At 50.7% G+C, this 24,286-nt stretch overlaps 1 protein-coding gene and 1 long non-coding RNA gene across 8 annotated transcripts in view; one reads left to right on the top strand and one right to left on the bottom strand.

Annotated features, from left to right (window-relative positions):
- Positions 1-2,901: 2,901 nt before the first annotated feature.
- On the bottom strand, positions 2,902-12,540 carry LOC140658356 (uncharacterized). Its single transcript, XR_012044704.1, has 3 exons — positions 12,283-12,540; positions 11,497-12,193; positions 2,902-10,616 (listed from the first exon to the last, which is right to left on the bottom strand). It is a non-coding gene; the product is annotated as an uncharacterized lncRNA (long non-coding RNA).
- The window catches only part of MBNL3 (muscleblind like splicing regulator 3), a 98,905-nt gene continuing 86,097 nt past the window's right edge, over positions 11,479-24,286 (top strand). For 2 of the 7 annotated variants that reach the window (XR_012044703.1, XM_072876643.1), the window contains exon 1: positions 11,479-11,615. The gene's annotated coding sequence lies outside the window, so the exon portion shown is untranslated. Of the gene's footprint in view, positions 11,616-11,734; positions 11,861-12,807; positions 12,927-24,286 lie in introns of those variants that run through there. The other 5 variants (XM_072876647.1, XM_072876644.1, XM_072876650.1 and 2 more) reach the window with 5 other exon arrangements.

The raw sequence follows: 24,286 nt of genomic DNA on the forward strand, positions 1-24,286 counted from the left end.
TAGGCCCAGCCGGCAACTGAGCACCACGCAGCCGCTCGCGGGTGGGATGGGGGAGAGAATCAGAAGAGTAAAAGTGAGAAAACCCGTGGGTTGAGATAAAGACAGTTTAACAGGGAAAGCAAAAGCCACGCACGCAAGCAAAGCAAAGCAAGGAATTCATTCACTCCTTCCCATGGGCAGGCAGGTGTTCAGCCATCTCCAGGAAAGCAGGGCTCCGTCACACGCTAACAGTGACTTGGGAAGACAAACGCCATCGCTCCGAACGTCCCCCCTTCCTTCTTCTTCCCCAGCTTTATACGCTGAGCATGACGCCACATGGTCTGGAATAGCCCTTTGGCCAGTTTGGATCAACTATCCTCACTGTGTCCCTCCCAGCTTCTTCTGCACCTGGCAGAGCATGGGAAGCTGGAAAGTCCTTGACTAGTGCAGCAACAACTAAAACTTCTCTGTATTATCAACACTGTTTTCAGCACAAATCCAAAATGTAGTCCCACACCAGCCACTATAAAGAAAATTAACTCTATCTCAGCTGAAACCAGGACAGTATGCTGATGTTTGTCGAAGTTTTAGATGGGAAAAAGGCTTTTACTTCCATCGCATCAAAATGTTGCATTTTGAGAATGTCCCTGGATAGGTGACGTTGGTCCTTTTGGACGTTTACCCTGTATTCCTGCTCCACACCGAAACATTGTGTATACAGCCAGGAAATGCTTTGACACAGTATACCGCTCTCAGCAGGACCAATTGCCACTGTTGAAGGTATCCAGGACCCAGTTAAAATGTTTCAGGGGATTGGAAATTATTTTTGCAGCCTTGTTTCATCTGAAATTCCAGCTTTTTCTCCTGCTTCCAGCGTCTTTGCTTTCCAGCACAGGAGTGGGAGTGGACTGCCGAGGTCGCCACGTGCCCATCACCCACAAATCTGCCTAATCTCTTCTTAAAATCCCCTGCGCTCCCAATATCTGCAGCTTCCCACAGAGGGGAGTCCTTGGGGCTGGGAGAGAGGAAGCTGCTTTGCTTTTCTTCTGCCTGATCCCTCTTTGTGTTGGGAAACGGGGAATAGGATTTCCCCATTTCCCAGCAAAGTCCTAGCTTCTGACTGCCTCCCAGGCCCCTGTTTTCCTCAGCTGATTGATGCTTGTTTATAAAGGCTGACTTATGGTGACAGAAATGCAGATAGTATTTTTTTCCCTCCTCTGGGAGCCAATATTAGGAACTGGTGATATAATCCCCATGCACTGATGGAGCCTTGAGGAGGTTAATGCACTGCGAGGCCAGGACATGCCATGCAGCTGCTCCGAGGGCTGTATTTTCGCAGTGAGTACTTGCCCTGATGGCTTTATGAAAAAGAGCGGGGCTGTTACTGGAACAAGGCTAAAATCAGTGCAGAGGTATGAGAATTTAGCCCATGCTGTTATTAATGGTCATTACAGTGCTGCATATGTGAGGCCTGAATGATAACAGGTGCAGGCTGTTTGCTTTGCTGTGCTACTGTACAACAGCATCTTTGTTGCAGCTTTGATGAGCTGTCTGTGCAGCAGCTCTGGTAAGGGCTGCTTTTCTGTCTGTAAGGAAACATCATCTCTGTTAAGGCAGAAATGTTTCCCTCTGAACGAGAAGAAAAGAAAAGCCGAGCAGTGGTCTTGTCAAGTGCTGTTCCACTGATAAAACAGAAAATAGGACAAAAGTTTTCTCCCATCAAACAGGGTTATTCTCAGCAAAGAGCAGACATCTCCTATTTATTTATTTCCTCTTGCCTTTTTTTCCCTTTTTTTGTGCCCCCAGCTGTGTTAAGTTTCAAAGGGGCTCTAGGTCTGATGATGCAATTCCCCAAAAGACCTGTCACTGGGGATAAAGAAATCCAGCAACAGGCTGGGAGAGAGAAGCAGACGCTAGCTAACTAGTTGGGAAGGCTTTCCAGGATTTCAGCTGCAGCGTGGCCCAGCGGCAGATGCACGGCTCGGCGGGCGGTATATGCACACCGTCGCATTTTGAGGACCACGGGCTTGAGCCGCGGTGGTGCAAGGAGCAGCAATCCTTCCTGGCCTCTCCCGCTCTCCCACAGTGATTAGTGTACCTTCTATAAATCACAGGAAAAAAAATGTTAGCTGAGTAATGCTTAAACAAAGCACCTGTGTGTTTTGGTACGGTGAGGAGTATACAGGCTGGGCGGCCCAGCCTGGCCCAAGATCAAATTTAGAGCAGCCTTTAGCTCCTGATGAAGCCCGGCATGCGCGTCTGCCTGGAGTGGTGACACTGGAGGAAGAAGTGGAAGCCCATTTGGGAAAGGGAGATACCCCCTTAGCATCAGCCACATCTTGAGTCCACCGATGACCCAGGGAGGTTTCTTTCAATTGGAGGTGGAGGTATTATTCCAACAAGATCTGAAATGCACACTGGACACTGTATCTGTTGGTTCTCTGATCTGCAGGGAAAGATCTCCAGGGGGGATGGAGATGGTTGTTTTCGGAGGTGATGCTGCCATTCGGAGGGATGCACCAAGTTCAGTGTATGTTAGGGTTCCCCTGCATGCTGGGCACTGTTGGGAAACAATTTTTCTCCTTCTCGGATGCATCTCAGGCTCTCCAAAGGCACAGCTGAGTGCTGAGGGACGCAGTTGTGTCCTGGGTGTTGTTCCCCACTACTGTACCTAGTTTAGTTAGAAAAAAGGCAGCAAGGCTGGCAGAAGCCGCTCTTTGCAATATGTTGCAGCAATTGAAAGTAGAAACTGCTTTTTATGGCTCTCGTAGCAAGGCTTCCCGTTTAGCCCAGGAGTAGCAGCTGTTCTCCCAGTTTACAACACACAAACAGACTGCATTGTTTTCTGATTTGCCTTTTTTATTACAGTAGATATTGGATGGGTAGGTAGTGAAAAAAAGCAGGGAAAGACCAGCCCGGCTGGTTGGTTTTCAGCTATTCGGGAACTGAAGGAGCTCAGCACACACTCTTCCAGGCAAACACCACCCCAGTGCCCCTGCAGATGATGCTGCTATTCCAGGTGTGTGGGAAGGGGGTCTTCTTCGGGGCAGAGCGTGCAGGCGGGTGGGTTAGGGAGCTGGTGGTCCCAGGGGAGCCTCGTGTATACGGGACGTGTGTGAGCGCTGGGAGATGCCCCATGAGCCAGGCAAGAGCCAGCCTGCGAGGTTGGCTCTGCATGGCTGGCGGGAGCGCTGCAATCAAAAGGGACTTTTTTCCCTCAAGTCATCAAACACAACTGCATTAATGCGAGGGAGCAGACAGCTGAGTAGGCAGGGGCCATTTTAAAAATGTGGTAACACCTTTTTTTTGTTTAACCAAGATCACACCTGCAAATGGCTGAACCCATTTCTGTACCTCAGGCTCCTCTGTGTCAGGTGCTCAGGGGGTGATTGCTTCCTCGGCTGATCCTTCTGCAGTAAGCATTGGATTTTTTGAGAGCTTCCTCAAGCTCATCTACCCTCCCGGCTGCTCTCATGGTGTAGCAAAGCAAAGGGGCTTCTGCCAAGGCTTGCCAGGCAGGCCGCTCTGCGGGGCTCTCCTCTGCCTTCGGGTGACTTGAACGCTTGTGAATTGGCAGCGAGTTATTAGCCCTTGCTGGAGGCAGAGGCTGTGCCAGCACACTGGTTCCTTCAGTGCATCGCTCCGGTTATTACAGCTTGACTCAGCCTTGCAGTGCTGCTGCTCTTCCCATCCGAGCCTCTCCTGGGAGCCAGAGGTTTCGGCAGGCACTCCTCCGGTGTATGGTAGTGTCACTGGGGACTGGGGTTCACTTACCACGACCGTCTCGCCTGTGCCCAAATTGGCTGCAGGCTCCGGCCATCGAGGGAGAGGAGCAAGTGCCAGCAGCCAGTGAGTCAGCGTGCTCCCTCAGTATTTGCTAGGCTTGGGTGGGGTTCCTCAGAAATGCCAGTTCACTTCCAGAAAAACATAAATCACTACGTTTATACAAGCTTCAGTTCTGCAGATCCCTGTTTAACAGCCAGGATGGGGTTTACAGTTAATTAATTAAAAAAAAAAAAAAAAAAGAAGAGGGCATGTGAAAGCAAAACCCGAATGTCTTTAATAATTATCCAAAGAGCAAAAACTTTCACTATTCCTCTGGATGATGACAAACACTGGGGAGCAGCCACCCCCGGAAACTCGGGCCCCTCCTGCCTCCCCTCCCATTGAAGCTCAGTTTCCTTCCCCTTGGTCGTGTGGCGACGTGACCGGGGACAGCGTGTTCGTAATGTGCTGGCACTCTCGCTCTCTGCGGGGCTGTGCCCGACTGCTTCTACAGCCACCCGTGGCCTCCCCTGCAGAGTGGCTCCTCCGTGGCTGGTGAGGAGAGGGACGCACCGGGCAGCCATGGCCGATTGCAGGCTGCCGAGAAGGAGCAAGTCCTCTTTCCCCGTCTTGCCTGGCTCTGCACATCTCTGTGTGGGTGATGTGTGCGGGGCAGGGGGACAGGAGCACTCTTTCACCACGGGAAGGGACCAAGCGTTGTCCTGTGGGTATCCCACCACATCGGTCAGCAAAGAAAACTCCCAAACCCTTAAGTTTAACAGGGCTGGGCCTATCTTATCCGCTCCCACAAATTAACTGAGAGCATCTTTTCCTGCCCTCTCTTTGCTGGTCCAAGTAATCTCATTTAAAAGCCTGACTACCCCATGGCTGGGGTCTTCTTTCTTGTGCACGCATACCTGGTGCTCACAGCCACCCACAGCCCATTGCATCCCTTGTGAGTCCTTGTTCCCCTCTGGTGTTTCTACCTTCCACATTACATTCCTTCTCTTGCAAGTCCAAAGAACAAAGATGTCCTCCCCTCACACTCAGGCGCTCCTTCTTTTCCTAACTGAGCTCTGCAGTGCAGAGTTATTAATAAAAAATCACAATGTCATGTACAGCCCGCACCATCACATCTGTCAATGTCAGCACCACGCAAGATTGTGTGTTTTTTCCACCTTTTAGTTTCTCTTTGCTGCAGCAGTTGTTTAAAAAGAGGAGGAAAGCTGAGAAATCCCTACTCACCTGCCAGAAGAAGTGAGCGATGTCTTCAGTTTGGGGTGTGGCAGTTTGATACCGTCATTCATGGTTATTAAAAACTGTTATTTGTGAACATTCAGCTGCTAAAAACAAAAGATTTCTAGTACTATAGCAGGATTTATCTTACTGAATGTGTCAAACTGATCCTGGCTTGTCAGCCTTTTATGTAAAATATCGTTTTCTAAGTGGTGCTCGTGGCCTATGTCTCTGCTTACCTCTCAGTAACATGTGTAAAGTTAATATCCAGCAGTGGCCATTAAAAGCAGCTTCTGCTTGAGTAGGGTTAGGTTTTGAAGACTGATTTTCAGCATTTCCCATAGTTAGTACAATCCGTAGAGAAGTGCAGGAATACAGTGCAGGACCTTCTCACAGCAAATGCTGGGTTTCGCTGCTGTGAGGGTGAGCGATGTGCAGAGCGATGGCGGACCCGGAGCCTCTCTGCCCCAACACATTGAGGAATTCAGGACAAAACCTTCTGAAGAAAACTTTGCAGCAAGAAAATGCAACACACAGCAGGTTAGAGACCGGGGCAGGACTTTATGGTGGGGGTCTGTCTTTCTGTGTTTTCCTTGGGGCTTGTCGCAGCAGGGATGGGAGCTCTAATGAGTTACCTCCCTGGTGCTCCCCATAGGAGTGTTTGGCTCATTCTGTTGATCATCTTGCAGCTTTCAACAGCAAGAAAAGGAATTAGTTGTAGCTTTCTTAGTACCTCAGAGGATTCACAGTACCGCAAGAACATGAGACAGGGGAAGCAGTCACAGCATCAGCCTGAAGCACCAGGTCCCTCCAAGCGTGGGATGCAGAGGCCGTGGGTCTCATGGCCACCCACAAAGGGATCTGCAAGCGCGTGTGAAGGTGATGCTGGCCTAGAGAACAACTGCAGCCTTCATTAGCCCTCTTGGCCCAAACACTTCTGAAATAGTCTCTTTCGGTATACGCTGCCACCAGGACACAGCTCTGCAGCCTTGTTTCTGCTCCGTGCATGGATTTCTTCATGTTGCACATCCACGGGCAGCCCACGTGCATGTTAGCAGGGCTTTTGCAGAGCCATTGCCATGGCTGGCCCCCAAGGAGATGGCAGGGACAGGCGAGAGTCGGCGGCAGCCTGCGTTTTGGGGAGCACGGGAGCCCGGCTGCCAGTGCGGGTGATGCAGCGGGTGCCCTTCTGTGCTGCAGCCGCTGCTCGTGAAAATGGGACCCAAATGGGTTTGTTGGGAGCAAGCCAAAGCTGGAATTAGAGCGTGACTGTTGTGTCCATGGGGAGGGTAACGGCAGCCCCGGACCAACTCACTGTGTAGGCGAACAGCTGCCAGGAGGGTTTGGTGGAGCCAGGGGGACAGGGTGATGGAGAGAGGGCTGTGATGGGACTGGAGGCTCCACCCAGTCCTCCTTGTTCACTGGTATGTGAGGCTACCTGGGAATCTCATCACTTGAAGGGGTTTCAAATCTCGTGGGCCTTGGGGGAGAAGGGGGAAACTGGTGTGGGCTAGGCAGGAGGGAGGAGATCTCTTCCAGCTGTAAAAATCCCTGACTGCCTTGTGCTGGCTTATGTGAGTGGTCATTTACTTCCCAGCTGGAGAGCTGCATGGTGAGTGCAGTGGAAGGAAATCCTGCTCCGTACTGGAATTGCTTGGGTCACAGTGTTTGCAGATGCTAATTTCTCCAGTGCCCAGACGGCCATGCCGGCCCGGTGTCGCCAGTCCTGCCCGCACGTGCGTGCGTGCTTGGCAGCCCTGTGCAATGTGGAGTATCAGGGATATTTCTTCCTCCATTGTTTCAGCTACCTTACACCACATGCTACTTTCTGCTGTTTTATTTAGCAGTAAAGTGCAAAAGGTCGCTTGCTCTCTGCAGCCTGATGGGGTGAGCGTGCTGTGGTGCATAACGCGGGAAGGACATCGAATCTACTTGCTCCTTCTGCTATCTGTGGGCTGTTCACAAAACCACTCTAATATCCCTTCCCTCCAGACACCTGCCAAAGACACGAACCTCTCCTGCTTTGTAATTCCTGCCCAGGAGGTTTGGGACACAGATGAGAAGCTGGAGACCGAGGGGCCCCAGTCTGGTCCTCTCTGGCTTCTTCCCCTTCCCTGGGGCAGCCTCAAGCACAGAGGCTCGGGATATTCCTGTTTCTCCTCTCTGTGGCAGGATTTAAGGTTCACCCGGCTGGTCCTCTGCCTGTTCACAGGGTTGAGTGCACAACCCAGCTGAGTATCCAGCCTCAAGTACAGGCCCTCTAAAACCCACCAGCTAAGCAATCTGCTAAGTGCTGCAGTTTTGTGCAAATCCCAGCCCAAGTTACCCAAGCACGGGCATGGCCAGGCTGCCTCGAATGGATGCTGCGAGCAGATCACACGCTTCTACAGCACGCAGCCAGCTGGAGATGTGAAGCACCTATATGGCCGCCCACAGAGAGGAGCCTGCCCCGCGCCAAATACGGGATGTGGCGTGAGTCAAAATGAGGGACACCAAAAAATAATAGACTTCACATGAAGAAGAGCAATAATTTGCAGCTGTAAATCGCCTTTCATCTACAGATCACAGAGGCGTCTCAAGCACTAATTAACGCAGCCTTGCAGCATCCCTGCCCCATAACTAGCGCGGGGCGATGGTTATTCCATCCGCTGGCACGCGGCCACGTGTCCTTGCAGGCATCTGCAAGAGGGAACCGGCTTGCAAGGTTGGTCCCGTTCCACTTCTCACGGCCGCGCTGGAGGTGCCTGGGCACCCGTGCCAAAATGCTGGCGTGTGTCCCGAGCGTGTGCGGGTTTGGTGTCTGCTTCCACAGCAGGCAGGTGAAGATGGGCCAGGGCTTTGCACCAGTGAATGGACAGGGGGAGCAGAACCCACTCTGGATCCAATCCATTGATGCCTTGGTTTTATTCGATATTTTCTATGTGGAAATCACTATTTAGCTCAAAGAAAACTTGAGCGAGGAAGGTAAGCCCCTCCAGCAGCAAAGAGCCCTAGCAGGGCTGTAAATAAAGTACGGCAGGAAAGTTTCCAATCTCCTAAAGTTTTCATAAATTTATGTGTGACTATATTTATATTTAAAAATATATATTTACAAAATGTTTTCAAAAAAGCTAGAGTTCTTTAGTAGTTATCTCTGAAAAATTGGAGACACTCCCAAAGCACTTGTTAACTTGGGCATGGAGCAGAGAAGACAGCTTCGCAAGGATCTGTACGTGGAGTTGTTCGTATTCCTCAGGCAGCACGTGGAAGCCTGGCCAGTCCCAGCCTCAGTTGCCTGCTTCCCTGAGTTGAGGCATCTTTCCTAGGGAAAATGTAATACGCTTTTCTGGAAAGAATTTAAGTGTGAGAGAGAGCTAAGAAGTGGCATAATCAGGAAATTTCCCAGTTAGCTGTAGGCGTACTGGACTTGTCTTCCCTCCCCCTGGGCTGGGTATCTACAACACACACCCTGCAGCACGCTGATGCCTGAAGGATACAACATGAGACTCTGGGCTACAAAACTTGTCTATTTTGAGTTTTCAGTGAGCAAAATGAAGCAAACGTTACTGGGCTGCATGTGGGAATTGAAATGTAAGACTGTGAAATATGGGAGAGGGGAATCAGACTGGGTAGTCTCTCTCTGCATTCAAAACGTCTGTGAACATCGTTGAAATACTGTGTGTGATCGTTTTGCATGGCTGAAAATAGCTCTGCAAAGTGCTGGGCAACAGTGCAAGCCAGCCCCTGGCATCATGCGGCTCCCAGCACTGCTTTACTGTCACACCAGGAGCTTTGCTGTACAAAGAAAGCACAACTGGAGTCTGCTGCTTTGTCCATGTTACAAGCAGGTAAATTAAAGGTTAGACTGTAATTTGCTTCAGGACATTGAGAATATCGGGGCAGGAGTGAGACCTGCAAGCCCTAGCTGACAGTCCCTTGCTCTGAGTCCTGCATGATGTGGGATTCATTTCCTTCATTAAAAATAACCTTGTTTATAACCTCTGTTTCATGAATCAGCTTTTTTGCAGTCAACAACTGACCACCATCAAAGCAGGGTAGCATCAGATTTCAGGAGGAAGATGCAATAGGCTGTTGCAGTTCAGGGATGCTCCTTGCGAAGGGCAGTTCAGTCGAGGAAATGAGGGGTACCTTGTCAAAGGGCTGCTCTTTTTGGAGACGACTTCTCCTCTCTGAGATGGCTGTGCTAAATCCTAAACTGCTTGGAGCTCCTGTCATGCAGATCCCCACCCATGGCTTCTGCCCTGCCAGTAACACCGGTGCCTCATCACCATGAATGTGGCCCTGTGCAGGCCCAAAGGTACAGACAAACGTGGTTTTCCTGGTTCCTCTCCCTCTTGCCTGTAGGTCAGAGCATCAGACAGGCGTTGCTCTACATACCGCGACCCAGAGCCCTACCAGTGGCACAGCTACCGGTTTTACATCTAAAGTGAGACTCATTGCCAAGAAAAACCTCCTAGAAAGTCCCACATGCCCGCTTTTATTCCTTGCACTGAGGTATGATGCAAGTGTCTCGCGAGCAGCACGGCTCTCCCGGCTTTTAAGGACCATGTTGCCAGGGTTTGCTCACTGCTGTATTAGCTTGCCTGCAAAAAACCAGCTACGCAGCTGCAATCCTCATCCCATGTAGCAGACGGGGAAGCGGAGGCACAAAATGACCAGGACCAGCATTTTCCAAAGTGTCTAGTGATTTTTGGCTAGCTCTGGATTAAGTTGCCACTTTCAGGTGGGTCAGCAACTGCTGGCCCAAGTGATGTGGCCATGGCCACACAGATGATGGGTAGCAGAGACCTAAACAGAAGCCAAACCCCTGAGACACAATCCTGTGATGCAAATTTGAGCTCATCCTTCCTTTTTTTAGGAACTAATCCTTTGTCCTTGCAGAAAGAGGAATTTTCCATAAATGTGATAATTTTTTTTACACATCGTGTGTTTGATGTTTAACAGTGGGATCATTACGGTTTTATTAGCAGTATGTAATGCTTTTTCATCTTCAGCTGACTTTGCAAACATTAACTAATTGATCTCAACTATGAATCAGTGGTGGTAACTAGGAAGAGAGGCGAAGTGATCTGCTCCTGGTCACTGGGGAAGTGGTTGTCAGAGTAGGGTGCAGAAATCAGCTGCTCAGACCACGAACACGGGCGGTTTTATTACAGTCATTTCCATTAGTGCTGCTGTCAGGGAGGGCCACTCTGTGTGCAATAAACAACCCCCGGCTGCTTCTTTCTGCTTCTGGTTGCGCTCACGCTTGACAAAATGTAGCAAATGTTGCTGACCCCCATAAAACGCTGATTTTTTTTTTTTTAATATGTGATTCACTTTGTTTTCTTTAGTGATGCGGTAGTTGCTGGTTGTTTTCAGCTCACCCTAACAAAACGTATAATTTAGTTATCTATATTTGTGGGAATTAGATGCTGAAGTCAGAAATGAGTGGGGCTGCTTGCAGCCAAAGTCTGTGAGCTTTTTAAGGGCCACACTGGCAAAGACTGACTTGAAGCATCCTGAAGACGGCTGCCAGGAAATTAGCTCCTTGTTTGCAGTATGCAGAACATGTACGACGGCTTTATGATTTACTCTCTCATCTGCTTCACATTGCGCCTATTTTCCCTCGCGACTGTCCTGGCGTACGCAATTTTCTGTTGCAAAACAGGAGTGAAAATGAGCACTGCAGTGTGGAAGAGCTGTGCCACTACCCAGGTAAGGGTGGCCAAGCCTGGCAGGGACACGGCCCCTCTGCGGGGGGAGTGACAACAGCTTTGGGGATGGAGGGGACAGAGCGGGGGGATGTGATGGTGGCTTTGAGGACGGACGAGATGCGGTTGGGGGGATGTGATGGTTGCTTGGGGGACAGAGGAGGTACAACCCCTCCGTGAGGGGATGCGATGATGACTTTGGAGATAAGGGTGGGTGCAGTGGGGGGATGTGCTGGTGGCTTTGGGGCCAGCTGGGACAGAGCGGGAAGGTGTGACGGTGACTTTGGGGACAGCGGGGACACAGCGAGGAGGCGTGACGGTGGCTTTGGGGACAGGGTGGAGGTGTGACGGCGGCTTTGGGGACCGTGGGGATGCAGCCCCGCAGCGGGTGGCTGTGGCGGCGGCTTTGGGGACAGGGTGGACACGGTGGGGGGGAGGGGGCGGCGGTGGCTTTGGGGTCCTGCGGCCGGGAAGGGGTGCGGGAGCTGGGCCCGGCTCCCTCGCCGGTGCGCCGGAGGGTGCCCGTGCCACGCGGGAGCGGGCGGCAGCGGCAACCCGGCAGCTGCGGGAGAAGCTGTCCGGGAGCCCGGAGGGGCAACACGGGTCAAGAGACCCTCCCGCGGGGCCCGGGAGCGCCGCTGCACGGGTGGGCCGCCGTTCGCCCCGCACCGGCGGCGGGTGCGCGGGGCCCGGCGGGCGCCGGGCCGGGTCGGGTCGGGCCGGGCCTGCTCGGCGCGGCCGGCCGGTTGCCATGGCAGCAGCCAGGCGGCGCGGCGGCGCGCGCGGCCGGCGGGGCGCGGCGCGGCGCGGCCCCGGAGCGTACCATGTGCGCCCGGCGGCGGGAGGCGGCGGAGGGGCCACGACGACGACGACGGCGGCGGCTGCTGCTGCCCTGCTAGCTCCGCCACGGCGGGCCCGGCGACCAGGAGCCGCTGCGTCAATGTAACGGCGGCGGCGGCGGCGGCGGGGCGGAGGGGAGGGGGAGCGTCGCTGAGTGGCATTTCCACGCCGCGCGTGGCCGCCAGCCGCGGGGAAGGAGGGGGGGGGCGGGGGGCGGGCGGGAGGCGTTAAAATGGCGGCGCGCAGCCGGCCCCCGCGCTAAACCGGCCCCCGTGGCTCGCCCCGTGCCGCCGCGCGTGGCACGGTGCGGCCGCCCGCTGCCTGCTAGCGCCGCCGCCGCCGCTGAGGTAAGGCCGGGCCCGGCCGCGGGGGCCGGCTGCCCCCCTCCCTCCCCTCCGCGCCGCGCCGCGGGGCGCCCGGGGACGGGACCGGGTCTGGGTCGCTCCGGGGAGGGGCGGGGGGGCTCGCCCCGCGGCCGAGGCTGGGCGCCGCTGGCCGTCGTCCCGGGAGCGGCGGCGGGCTGGCCCGGGGGTGCCGGCGCGGCTCCTTGGCGGCGCATCGCTCCTTTGTCTGCCGGCGGCGGGCTGACCGGCCGGCCGCGGCCCGGCTCCGCCGGCTGCGGGAGCGTCTGCGGAGGGCGGCTGGCGCGTCGCGGTGCATTGCCGGCGTGTCGTTTCGTTCTTAAAAAAAAAAAAAAACAAAACCAACCCAAAAAAGCCCGCAGCAAAACTAATTTTTGCAGCCGAAAGTGTTCCAGGCGCTGTCTTACCCGTGACCGCCTCGTAGCGTAGCGAAATGGACTCAACTCAGACGGGGTTGAAGCGGACTTTTACTTCTGAAAAAGGAGCACAAACTATCTGGAGGACTCCCTACCGTACGGCAATGAGAGAGGGGCCTGAGGGGAAGGGTTGGGTTTTTTTTCCCTTTTTTTTTTTTTTTTTTTGGACTCTTATGAAGGCATGCGCATTTGTTCATTCTTGCCACTGCACTGGAGTCTGCCTAGAAACAAAGAACACAGCCTGGCGAAGTTGATGCTGGCTCCGAAAGTGTCTGGCTTTCCCCCCCCCCCCCCCCCCCCCATTTACTTGTGCCATAGTTAAAAGCCTCGAGATATTTCCTTGAATTATTTCCATGTGCCTGCTGATGGAAATCCCCCTCCTTCCACCCTCGCCCCCCTCGACCCTACCAGGCCAGGTCTACGCATTTCGGAAAGTGCAGCCATGATAGATAGAGCAACTTCTCCCATTTTCACCCAGCCCCGTGGTATGACAGTTCGCGGTAGGTGTGCCTTCCGACGGGGAGCCACCCCCTTGCTGAATCATCGTGGAGCGATGGCCGGACAGCTCGTCCGCTCGGGGAACAAAATATTCCCCTGTAGAGCATGAGGCGGTGGCGAGGCGAGGCGAGACGCAAGTAAGAGACCTGTTAGCATTCGGCTCGGGCGCGGGCGACCGGTTGCAGGGAGAAAACCTTTCCCTTTCATGGCAGCGGGAGCTGCGGATGCGGTTTTGAGCTCAAAGGCAAGACGTGCGCTGCTGTAAGGAACGTCCCCTGCCTTTGAGGTAGTGAAACTCCGAGGGCCTGATCCTGCAGCTTTTGCTTCTCTGAAAACTCCTTTCTTGCACGGATAGGCTCCGTGCGAGATCAACACCTGGCTCAGGGAGCGACGTGCGAATTCGTGGTATTGTGCAGCGGTGGTTATTAGCAGTAATCCTATAATGCGTTTGTACAGACAAGCGTGTGAGCAGTAGTGTCGTGTCCATGCTATTTGCCTAAAAGTAGTTTGTTCTGCACTGGTGAAAGTCGTTACATTTGTTACCGCAAGGAAATAATGACTTTACCTTTGGGGGCCTTGGGGTGCGCGTGCGTTAGATGCTGAAGTGTTGCTAGGTATCCCTGCCTTTATTCAAAGGATGTGAAAAAGTATAGGAGTGAGAGGTGGGATGAGCAATTTTGAGCTGGGGTGTATCAGGCAAGACTAAATTGCAGCAGTTGTTGGACATGTAATGTCATCCTGTAATTAGAGCGAGGTAATAGTCTATGCTGTGTTGAAACTATCGAGTGTCTGAGTCGGAGCAGTCTGAATTAAGCTACTTCTTCTGGGATTATGCATAAGCAGAAGTAATGCAGTTAAAGTTTCCATACAGCAGCTTCCATGGGGTTGCAGAGATGTTTTCCCCCTATGGGTCCTCCTTGCGGGTATTTTGCTTTTAAGGTAGTATGCGGAGGCTGCAATGGTGCTGCTCTCCAGGTTGGAGAAATGCCTTACGTGGCACAGTCCTGCTCCTTGGAGCTTTATTTACAAATAAAGGTGCAAATCATGCATCTCAGCCCTGGGGGGGGAGAAAGTCCTGAAGGAAGGACTTAGGGGTTCAGCTTTGTGCAGACTGAAGGATTTAAAGGACTCTGTAATTTGGTCTTAAAACTTCCCTGCCCCCACTGCTCTCTCTACCCGAAAAAAGATGTGTGTTAGCAAGTGGTCTGGTGGAGAGCCTGCAGGCTGTGGTCTTCCCAGCACTCCTGCCAGTGGGGCAGGATCCTCGTGGGGCTCTCAAGCTGCTCTGGTTTGCTGTAGGGTTGTGCTAGTCTGGAACCGTGGCGGCACAGCCATGCGCAGGCAGACCTGGGAGGCTGTGCAGAGTTACGATGTGTGGGCACCAGCCCTTCTCACGGATGCTAATTTCCCGTGGGGTGTGCGTGTGTGTATATATAGACATGGTACATATTTAAATGAAGTCATTTTAAAGTAGTGATGGCCCAGAAAAGTTTGAGAGCTATTTCAGCGTTTGAGTGTTTCCCTTAGAAAGACAATGGACTGTGCAGAAGCTTCTAGGTATTATGGGATGCAATTACAGTAGGAGAAGGTGCAGTCTGCTCTCAGGCCCAGTCAGCCTTCCCAGAAGTGGCAGAGTTTTACATATGCACCTGGTTGAGCCTGTATACAGCTGTATGTCTGTAGCAGGTCTGGTGCTATCTTCCAGGTGGTTTAGGATATACCGGCAGGGGCCCAAAGCAGACCTGGTGGTCAGCGAGGAAATTAGCCTGTCGGTGCTGTAACGTCTGTGCTGCTCAGCCTCCTGCAGCATCTGGCCAGGTCAGGAGAAGTCAGGGTGCCACATCCTTCCCACTGCCGTGGGGGAGGGACGCATCCCCATGGAGAAAGAGGGAGTGGATCCGGGGCTGCCATTCCTCCCTCCCAGTGCTGGCCCACATGCCACAGGAAGGTTACTGACAAGTAGGGATGCTGGGCAGTTGTCCATCTGAGGTGTTGGGGTGTCACATCCACATAGAGGATTTTCTAGTGGTTTTCGTGCCCAGTTGCACTTCACGAGCAGTGGTTGCCTGCTCTGCCTCCTCGTTCGCTGTTGGGGAATGGCTGGCATGAGGCTTAAATGTTATTCTTAGATTTTTACAGACCTAGAAGTTTTCTCCTGGGCTTGCACCATCTTAGTAAGATGAATACATGGAACTTAGAGTTTTGCACTTGTGCTGCCACCAGAAGTGAGGCTTTTTGAGAGGCTGTTCTGTGTGTTTAAGGGAATCTCAAAGTGGAACTTAAAAACTTGTGACTGCAAAGAGGGGGAAGTTGGCTTTCTTACCTTTTGTGGTATAGCTTGCAAATCAGTTTTGAAGCTGGTGCTGTGGTGGAAAAAGTGGTCCTGCTTCCACCCCATTGCTCCAGTCTCTTCACCATCCTTGTGGATTAAGAATAACCTTGCAGAATAACAAGAAAGTGATGCTCATTTTAGCCATCACTGCTTCCTTGGTTCACTTCTCCATGTGGCCACAGGAACAGTTGTGTTGGCGCAAGGACCTGGGGTGCACAGGCAGGACAGGAATGAGGCTGGACTGCTGCTTTTATTAGCAGCGCTGGCTTATGCAGAGTTAAGCTGATGGTAAAACTGTGTTGCTAGGGTCTTGCAAATGTATCTTTCTTCATACACAAGTCAAACCATGGCTTTCCGAGTCACCAGTACCTGCAGCTTAGTCAGGAGCCTGAAAGCAAATGAAGATTTTCTTTGTGGCTAATGCAGGCACAGGTGATGATGATGAATCTGCAGTCAGGATTTGGTGACTGATGCCTGCATCAGGACACCCTGCTGTGCCGGTGGTGAGAGCTTGGCTTTGGCAGTGGAGCAAACCATTGTGTGACTCAGACGTGTTGGGAAAGAGTACGCAGCCTTCATAGGAGCAGGCTTTTCTGACCATGAACATACTAGAAGTCACGTGTGGAAACTAAAATGAGTACTAGAAACACGAGGCTGCTCATTGAGAGGGAGGCTGTGCACTGAAAAGCAGTGTTTGCTTAGACCTTGTTTTCCAAAGGTAATCATAGGAGCTGTGTTTCTCTTGCTGTGCTCTGAAAACAGAGTGCAAATGTCCAACCAAAGAACAACTGCCACTGCAGACAGACATGGCACCCCACGTTTGGGTTACCCAGGTCCAGGCTCTGAGCATCCAGCCGGAAGAATGCGAGAAAAATCTTTTGCAACATGATAGAAACACTTAGTTGGGGAGTGATCGCAGCCAGGGAGTGGGGGGGAGAGGATGTCTTTATTATTGAACAGTGTGTGTTTGCTCTTAAAATTCTTTAAAAGCTCTGAAGCTCAAGCTTGCTTGATTTGCTGTGTTTGCCATATGTAATATTTCAATGAGAAGTTTCAATTCAGCGTGGATGAGTTGATGCAGGAGTTGTTCCCTTTTAGGTGACAGGGAACCAGTTACTCATGTGTAATGCACTGGTTTGCTTGTTAGACTGTTTTGTGAGTTTCTTTTTAATCAGTGTATTCCAGGCCTCTGGGCAGTGCATGCATCCTTCTCTAGGGCAGTGCTCAGGTCCTAATTTGTCATATGATTTAAGCACAAGCTTGTCTCTCTTGCTAAAGCACAGTCTTGAAGCCAGAGCATTTATAATAACAAAACATTTTGTAATTCTCTTCACCTTTAATGCAGCATCACTGTTACCCCAGACTTTGTACGCATGTCTGCTCCTGGAATGGAGTTCATCGTTGTGCCCCCTAAGTACAGAAATGGTATAAATTGATCCTTTCAGTTTGTTTTCTCTAGGTTCCTATGTGTGTGCAAATTGCTGCTGCAGGATGGATGGTTTGCCTGAAGTTGTGCTTGCAATGCTTTTGCAGTTGGGCACCTCTTGCCTGCTAAGCTGTGGCAGTGCGTGGTGTTCTTTTAAAAGGTGTGTATCCTCCCCTTTTTCCATGCCGTCTTCCAGGAAGCATTGTCTACCCGGAGCGATGTTATCTTCCCCCATTTTAAATGGTGTCAGCAGATATTTATTTTTTCCCTTCTCCCATCCCGATGCTAAGTACCCACTATGGGAATGAGTCGTCTTGTATTACTCACGTAGAGCAAGTCTGTGGCTTGGCCTCCAAATTATATGGCCCTGCTCAGCAAGGGTGAGGTCCTCTGGAGCCCAAGTAAAGGTGCCAGCATATCTTCGCCTGCTTTTTTTTTTTTGTAAAACACATAGGCCGATAGCAAGCTGAAAAACCGGTGGCCTTCAGAGTTGGGTATTTTATGTCTGAGGGCTTCTGAATGCATAAAATCAGAGAGAATGTGTCTGTGTAATCCGATCTGCTCTTGAAAGCCTTGCGGAGGGCTGCATGCTGCAGACATAAGCTGTGTCAATAAGAACTCTATTCACCCTCAGAAAACAGCCTCGTGATCGGGTTTGACTGGCAGGCTTCCTAAGGGAGGGCCTTTTTTTGAGAAAGAGCTCTGATTTTTTTGGTGGCACTTCTGACTGCCTTTTCGGACTCCCACTTATTGTTCTTTCCTTGGCGTGATAAACTTGGATTTTTTTGCTGGGAAGTTGCTGGGGCAGAGGGAGGACTTCATGCAGCATGATAACAGGGGGTGCAGGGGGACTTTCCTTCCTCGCAGTGCAACCCCTCCACCAAAGCAGCATTTAGGAGCATGAAGATGATGGATTTAAAAGAATATGAGGTAGGACTGGAGGTCGCTGCATGCAGGAGAGCGCACTCATGGGCACACGCAGAGTGCTTTCTTGCAAAACAGTGGCACAAAATACCTGTCCTTGTAAAAGTCTTGGATGGTAATGCACAAAATATGTGGTCGTGCATGTTTATGTGCTTTTTTCCCTTGATTCTGCAGATGTCTGTATTACCCAGAAGTGTTGTTGAGTGAAATTCTGCTTTTGGTAATGCTGGCATAAATCTGCTGTGAAGGCAGTGTTGTACTAATGGCTGTAATTTGCTGGTTGCTATTATTTTTAAGGTTTTTGACTTGTGTGAATTTTTTTGTTCTGCTTTATGAAGTATTCTACACCTGGCATGTAATCTCTTAAAATCTTGTAGGAAAAATCTGCTTGAGCTAGTAAAAATGATGCTTATAAGATTTTCTGAAAGCAGAGTTTTAATCAAAATATCAGGTTCTGAGCTGCTGTTTAGTGTACAGCATTTGTGTAAATGGTATTTTCTGTTGCATTGCATGTGTGATATTCAGTGTTTGCTCTGCTAAGGTCTTAAAGCCATTCTCTTTGGCATTGAGTTACCAGTTTTAACAAAAGAGATGCCAGGCTGTCAGTTTTGTATGTTTCTTTTTTCTTGCGGGTCCCTTGGTCTATCTGTCACTTTTTTTTTTTTAAAGCTGCAGCTCCTTACTCAAGTGATGATTTGAAAATTAGCTCATCTGTATGTCTTTCTGGGTTATTCCTGTGGCTGCAAATGAAAGCTCGAAAATATAATTAGGATGTAATATGCACAAGCTCAAAAAAAACCCAGACCAACACAAACAAAAAAAAAAAACCCAACAAAACCAAAACCTGACAAAACCCAAAGTAATGTAAAGCTATTATTTAAAAGAAATGCAATTATGTTTTGAACCAATTGAGGCTTGACTTAATTTCTCAGGGTTTGCTGGGGATGATGCAGTGAAACCAAAATTAACTCCTGATATATGCCTGTCCTGAGTCAGGAATTTGGCTGGTGAAAATCAAGAGAGCCACCAAAAGAAGGGAAATCCCCTCGCAGGGGAGCCTGGCCCTGTGTGGTTTGCAAATGGGTGCAGCATTTGGGGTGATTCCTGTGGTCCCCGTTTCCCTGGCTCTCCCCAGCTGATTCCCCTTCAATAAAGGCCTGATCTTGCCTGTGAGAGCTTTAATAACAAACTCGGACTGGTTTGGGTGGGATTGGCCCCCGGGCAAGTGGTGTGTGGACCCAGGCAGATGCCGATGGGGCGAGCGTGGGCAGGAAGCACTGGTTTTGCTGCTGCTGCTGCTGCTGCTTCTAACGCAGGGAGGCCGCAGCTGGGTAATTTGTTTTTACTTCCTGTTTCCAATCTGTTTGGGTCAAAAGTAGCGGTGTTTTTCCATATTAAGATGTTTGGCTTCATTCTGCAAGGCAGCAATAAATTTCACACTGTGCACAACGTGTTTCTTATATTTCAGAGACTGTTTATTGCTGCCTTTGACTTTTCATTTGGATGGTGAAACCTTTATTAGTACCTTTTTTGTTGCATAGATGTACTTTTCAAGGAAAACAGAAAGCTGGTGGTTTGGTTTTTTTTTGTCTCTTTCTGTTTTGGAAAGAGCTTTTGAAATAGCTCGCAGGTCTGTAGCTGAGCAGAGGGAGGGAGCCGGCAGGTCTGGCTGCCATGGCTGGCCTCTCGGCAGGCTCGCAGGGAGACGGGGACACCTCAGCCTGCTTCTGCGCTCCTTGGTCATGAGGGGATAATGCTGATGGAGTTAATTGGGACGCTGGGACTTAATTCATTAACGTTTGTGAAGCGTTTGGTGATCTTTTGGTGGAAGGACCTGGGACTGCGGGGCGGGTGGTGGTGGTTGCGCTGCGCAGGGCTGTGATGCCAGGAGGGACGCGTGTGGGTTGCTGGACCGGTCGTTAAAGCAGTCCTGAAGGCTGGAATGGTGAGCTGCCAAATGTCCCTGCCTCACTGATGGGGAAACCTGCCCCGTAAAGGAAAACCGGCTCCTGCAAAAGAGCATTGCCTGCTCTGAGCCATGGCTGGCTGCCGGGCTGCTGCTGGGAGTTGTTCTCCAGAGCGCTGGGTTAGTCCACAGCATGCAAAGTGTTACCACAGGCCATAAGATACAAAACTGATGGAGAAGAGAGGGTTGGGTCCTTACTTGGCTGGGCTGGGCTGGGCAGCAAAAGGGCATGGGGGTTTCTCTCCCCAAAATCTGGTCAAAACTCTTCATCAGTGCTGTTCACTCTTCTTAATCAAGCCGCTCGGTTGTAGGATCTCCTACCCTGTCTACAGCCAGCAAGGCAGGATGGATAGATCTTTTTATAGCCATACCAGGTATCAGTGGGATCCTTTTAAATATGGTCTGAATGTTTTTAAATAAATTGTAATAAGCAGTGCTGGCCCAGGGGACTTCTGTTGCATCTTCAGATACATTTCAGTAAAGTTGTTTTTGAGGTACAAAAAAGAAACAGTAGCATAGAGCCATCCCTAGGGTTACAGGTGGTCTATCCTTCTTTCTCTGAAGCCTCCAGATGCTGGCGTTGTATCTGACCGAGGAAGCCAGGGCGCAGAGGTGTCTTGTGAAGTGCCTTCGTGCCCTCGGACAGCCTGTCCAGGTTTTGGCACTGGCATCTCCACCTTGCCTTTGCTGCACTTGACTCCCGGATCCACAACTGAATGCCTCTGTCCTAGGCCCTTGGCTTTTCTCCAGACCAAGTGAACCACCTGTGAATTCGGCTTGACTTAATTAACTCAGTGAAGCGCTCAGTGCGACAACCCTGTTGCCCTTCGTTGAGCACAGCCTTGGTAATGAGCTAATGTCTGCTGTGCCCCGAGCACCCAGGCGTGGTCTGGCTAATGCAGCAGCACCTTTCATGCAGTGCTTGAGGAAGCATGGTCCTGTAAATGAGGCCGACCAGAGTGGGCTGTGCTGGCAAGGAGGAACAGCGAGCCCCTTCCCTCCTGCATATCTGCAGTGAGGTGACACCTCCCCTGCTGCTTGTGGATGCAACCAGCCTCCTCCACCTTGCTCAGAAGTGCAGGCAGGTTGTCCCCACTCCTCCCCTGCCTGCTCTGCGCACCCCCTTGGACCTGCCCAGGGCAGCTGGCTCGGGTGGCTCTCACCTGGGACTGACCTCCTTCATTATGATTTTCAGGGTCTCCAGAGCAGTCAGTTGAATAGCTGTGATTCACGTTTCTTCTGAGACCGAGGAGATGAGTAGGGCATGCAGGGCGGATTCTGCATGAGGTTATATCAGCCTTGCTGAAGGGAGAGACCTGCTGGGTTGGGGACTCTCCAGCTCTGGTGACTGTGTATGACGCATTCAGTAGCTGATGCTCAGATACCAAGGTTGGAATGAGGATGCTGCTGCTGAAAGGCAAATTCATTCTGTGTCCTATGTTAGGTGGAAGGTTATCCTTCTGACAAGACCCTGACATCCACTCATAAGGTACAGGGAAGTTTCTGGTGTGTCTAACAACAGATTTATTTATTTTCTGTACAGTGCCACCATCTTGTTCCTCTAGAGATACCAAGATTTGTAAATTCAGCCCAGCTGTAGAGTATGTCCTAGATGCCCTCAGTTGGGCGATTACACCATTTTGCATGCCAGCTTACGTGAGAAACAGTTTATCCCCCAGGTCTTGGAGCATCTCCACCTGCTCAGCCAACCTGGGGGATGCAGTACCTGGCGACTTCTGGATGGGAAGAGCATTTGTTTGCACAATACTGCGGGATGCGTCTCTATCGTAGGGTCTGCACCCAGTTCTTCCCATGTGTTTCTAATGTATATGACTTTCAGTGTACACTAGGAGAGAAGCAAACTTGTGGGGAATGTGTGTATTTGGGGGAATTGCGGAAGCCTCTTGAGAGAGGGGCATTGCTGAGGCAGAGCCATTGGCTGCTCAGACTCCTGGGCTGCGCTGAGTGCCCTTGGCCTCCATGGGCACCACGAGGAGCTGAGCCTGCTGTTTCATGCCCTTCAAATGGGTTTTGGCACTGAAAGGTGCACTCTTTCCTCCCTGCTGCTGTCCTCATTCCTCTGCCTTGTGCTCAGTCTCATGAATGCTTGTCCTGGCTGAGGGAGAGGGCAGGAATGAGGTCTGTGCCCCACAGGATGCCAGAGCTGCCCTGGCTGTTGCAGCCTATGCTTGGGTCAGCTAGAAATGGTGGTGAAAGCGAGCTGGAGGATGCCCAGGCCTGCAGGAGAGTGTCTGCACAGGTGGAGCTGAGCTGGTCACTGATGGCCATTTGCAAGGTGCTAGGGTTTTTTTAATTCAATAAAGTGCTAACTATTATAGTTATGTACTGATTAGTAGGAGTAATGCTTAATACTGCCATTGCATAAGGCCATGAGCTAAGGCAGGTGCCTTTTACCAGCAGTAACTCCCTTTTTGAAACAAAAGGACTGGACAGTTGAGATGGACTGATCCCGTGCTACGGTAATTCACTGCAAACCACATTTCAAATAACTGCCTGCTGATTCCTGCTCTGTAGGCTTGGGGGTGTGTTGGCTTGCCTTCCCGATGTGGGGACCAGGAGGGCAAACAGGGGAGGCTGGAGCTCGGGGCTGCAGCTGCAGCCCAGCCAAGCGCTCCAGATTTTGGTCTGACAGGCAGGAATTAACAGTTTTTTTGCTGTGGAGTTCCCTTTCTTTCAATAAAATGTAGATGCAAACATGTGAGAAGATTTTAGCAGGAACGTTCATGATGTTCAGCAGCAAACACGTGGCTGTTGATTTGCTTGACTGATGGCTTTCTTTTAAGCATCCTTAGATACTTGTTTGTCAATAGGATGTTTGGGGAGAGGGATCCTACAGCTGAACTGGAACTTCTAAGTTTCAAAAGGAGTTTTTCCTCCTGAGAGTAAATCTGTGGCTGACTTTGCTCCTGTTACTGTGCTCCATCTTCAGTTTACTGGTGTTGGCTTTAAAAACATATAATTCCTAGAGGGGTAGCGCAGAGCACTGTCTTCAGTTCCAGTCTGAATGTTCGTGAGGAGCGACCCCAGTTTAAAATCGAATTTTGGTCACCAGTGACTGATACTTTTTGCTGGTCCCCTTTGCCTGTGACGTGATGCTGTGACATGGCTGGGCTGGCAAGCGCTGTCAGCTCCTTTTCCCCGACAGAGCCCTGGGCTGAGCAGAACTCGCTCCTTCTGCAGGAGTAACACTGCTGCTCTGCTGGTGAGACTTTCTACTTGCCTGTTGATAGGCAAAAAAGCCATTAGGACTGCAAAACTTGTTTGCAGAGTTATGCAGCAATTGCCTAAAAAAAAAATAAGGGAAGATAGGATGTTTGTTAAATTAACACTACAGATGCTTGCTTTTTTTTTTTTTTAAGACGCCTAGTACAACGAAACTGCCGAGGGGGAGAAGTCCATTATGGTGATTATAGTCCAAATATAACATCTTTGTGATAGGCAGAAAGTGAAGCTGACTGCAAATGGGAGTAATACTGGGAGGAAGGTAAAAAACTGAATATTCTGAATGATAGAAGAATGAATTTAAATTCATTTAATGTCAGTAATCTTTGTATTATTAGCCATAATCTGCTTCTGAGAAGCATACAGGCTTGACTTTTCTTTTTTTTCCTCCTCTCCATAGAACTGCATTAATAAGAACAGAGTGTTTCTCCTGATCTTTGCCTTTAGACTATGAGCTCCCAAGAGCACAAATTTTTCTTCTGTATTTTTTGTCAGCATCTACAGGTCGTGAAAGCTGCCACAAATAAATAGCAATGCTGGGAGCATGTTACTGCAGTCCCAGATCACTTAGCAAGGGTCTAATCCTGCATGATGCTTACAGGAGGGTGGAAATAAGGCTACAGTCTGATATTGGGTGTGTGCGTGTTTTTAGGATGGTCATAAACCTGCACGTTGCCAAAGTGGTTGTCAGCAGGGTGATCTCAGGAGGAAGCTTGCTGAGCTGGGAGAGCGAGAGGGGGTGCAGGCTGCTGTGTTTTTGGATGTACATCTTTTCTGGGGGATGTACATCTGTACATCTTACCGGAGGGGAGATACAAATGCAACAGTACTGATGTACTTGATGCAGTATTGTTAGCTGGATTGTGGAGACAAAGAGGTGAACTGGATTTAGGATTGTTGTTTTGAGCCTTTAATGTGGGGAGAGCGTGCCATGGCACAGTGGCAGCATCCGACACCTTCAGGTGGGAGGTTAGCATGATCGACTTCGTGCATCTTCCTGTTGTGAGAGAGAGAGATGGTGCACATGACTTTGCTTAGGTTTCTGCAAGAATGTGATGTTGCTCATCCTGGAGATTCAGGCAACCGAAACCAGAGAGAGAATTAAAGCGTGAGATCTGCTTGCTCATGACCTGAATCCCCTAATCACAGCCTCGTGTAAGTGAAGGTCTTAGGCTGGGTTGAGTAGAGGGCATCTCCACGCAAGAAAATGTACATCCGCCCTCCGCCTCCCAGAATTAGAGCTTACTCGTGATGAAACGTAGTTGTGAGGGCCTTAAACCTTGCCTTAAACCGGACCCGCTGTGTGTGACATTGCTTCCCCTGCGGCAGGCACGTAGTAGATGCCTCGGTGAAGATAGGTGTGTGCTACCTGAGCTCCCTGTCCCCAGGAAACCTCCTCTGGGTGCCAGAAGCACATCTCGGTGAGTCCATGCCTTCTGGAACTGGCCCTAAATTTGATGGACTTGGATTAGAGCCTTAGTTGTGTTTAATTTAAGCTTTGTGCTGCTATTTTCTGTTCTTTAATTTGGGAAGTAACATTGTGGCGGTTCATGCAACATTGTGGTCACTTTCACTGACCCTGTAATTTGCTTTTGATTGTGGATGT

Source organism: Ciconia boyciana, chromosome 12 (genome assembly GCF_034638445.1).
Source record: "Ciconia boyciana chromosome 12, ASM3463844v1, whole genome shotgun sequence".
NCBI classification, from domain to species: domain Eukaryota; kingdom Metazoa; phylum Chordata; class Aves; order Ciconiiformes; family Ciconiidae; genus Ciconia; species Ciconia boyciana.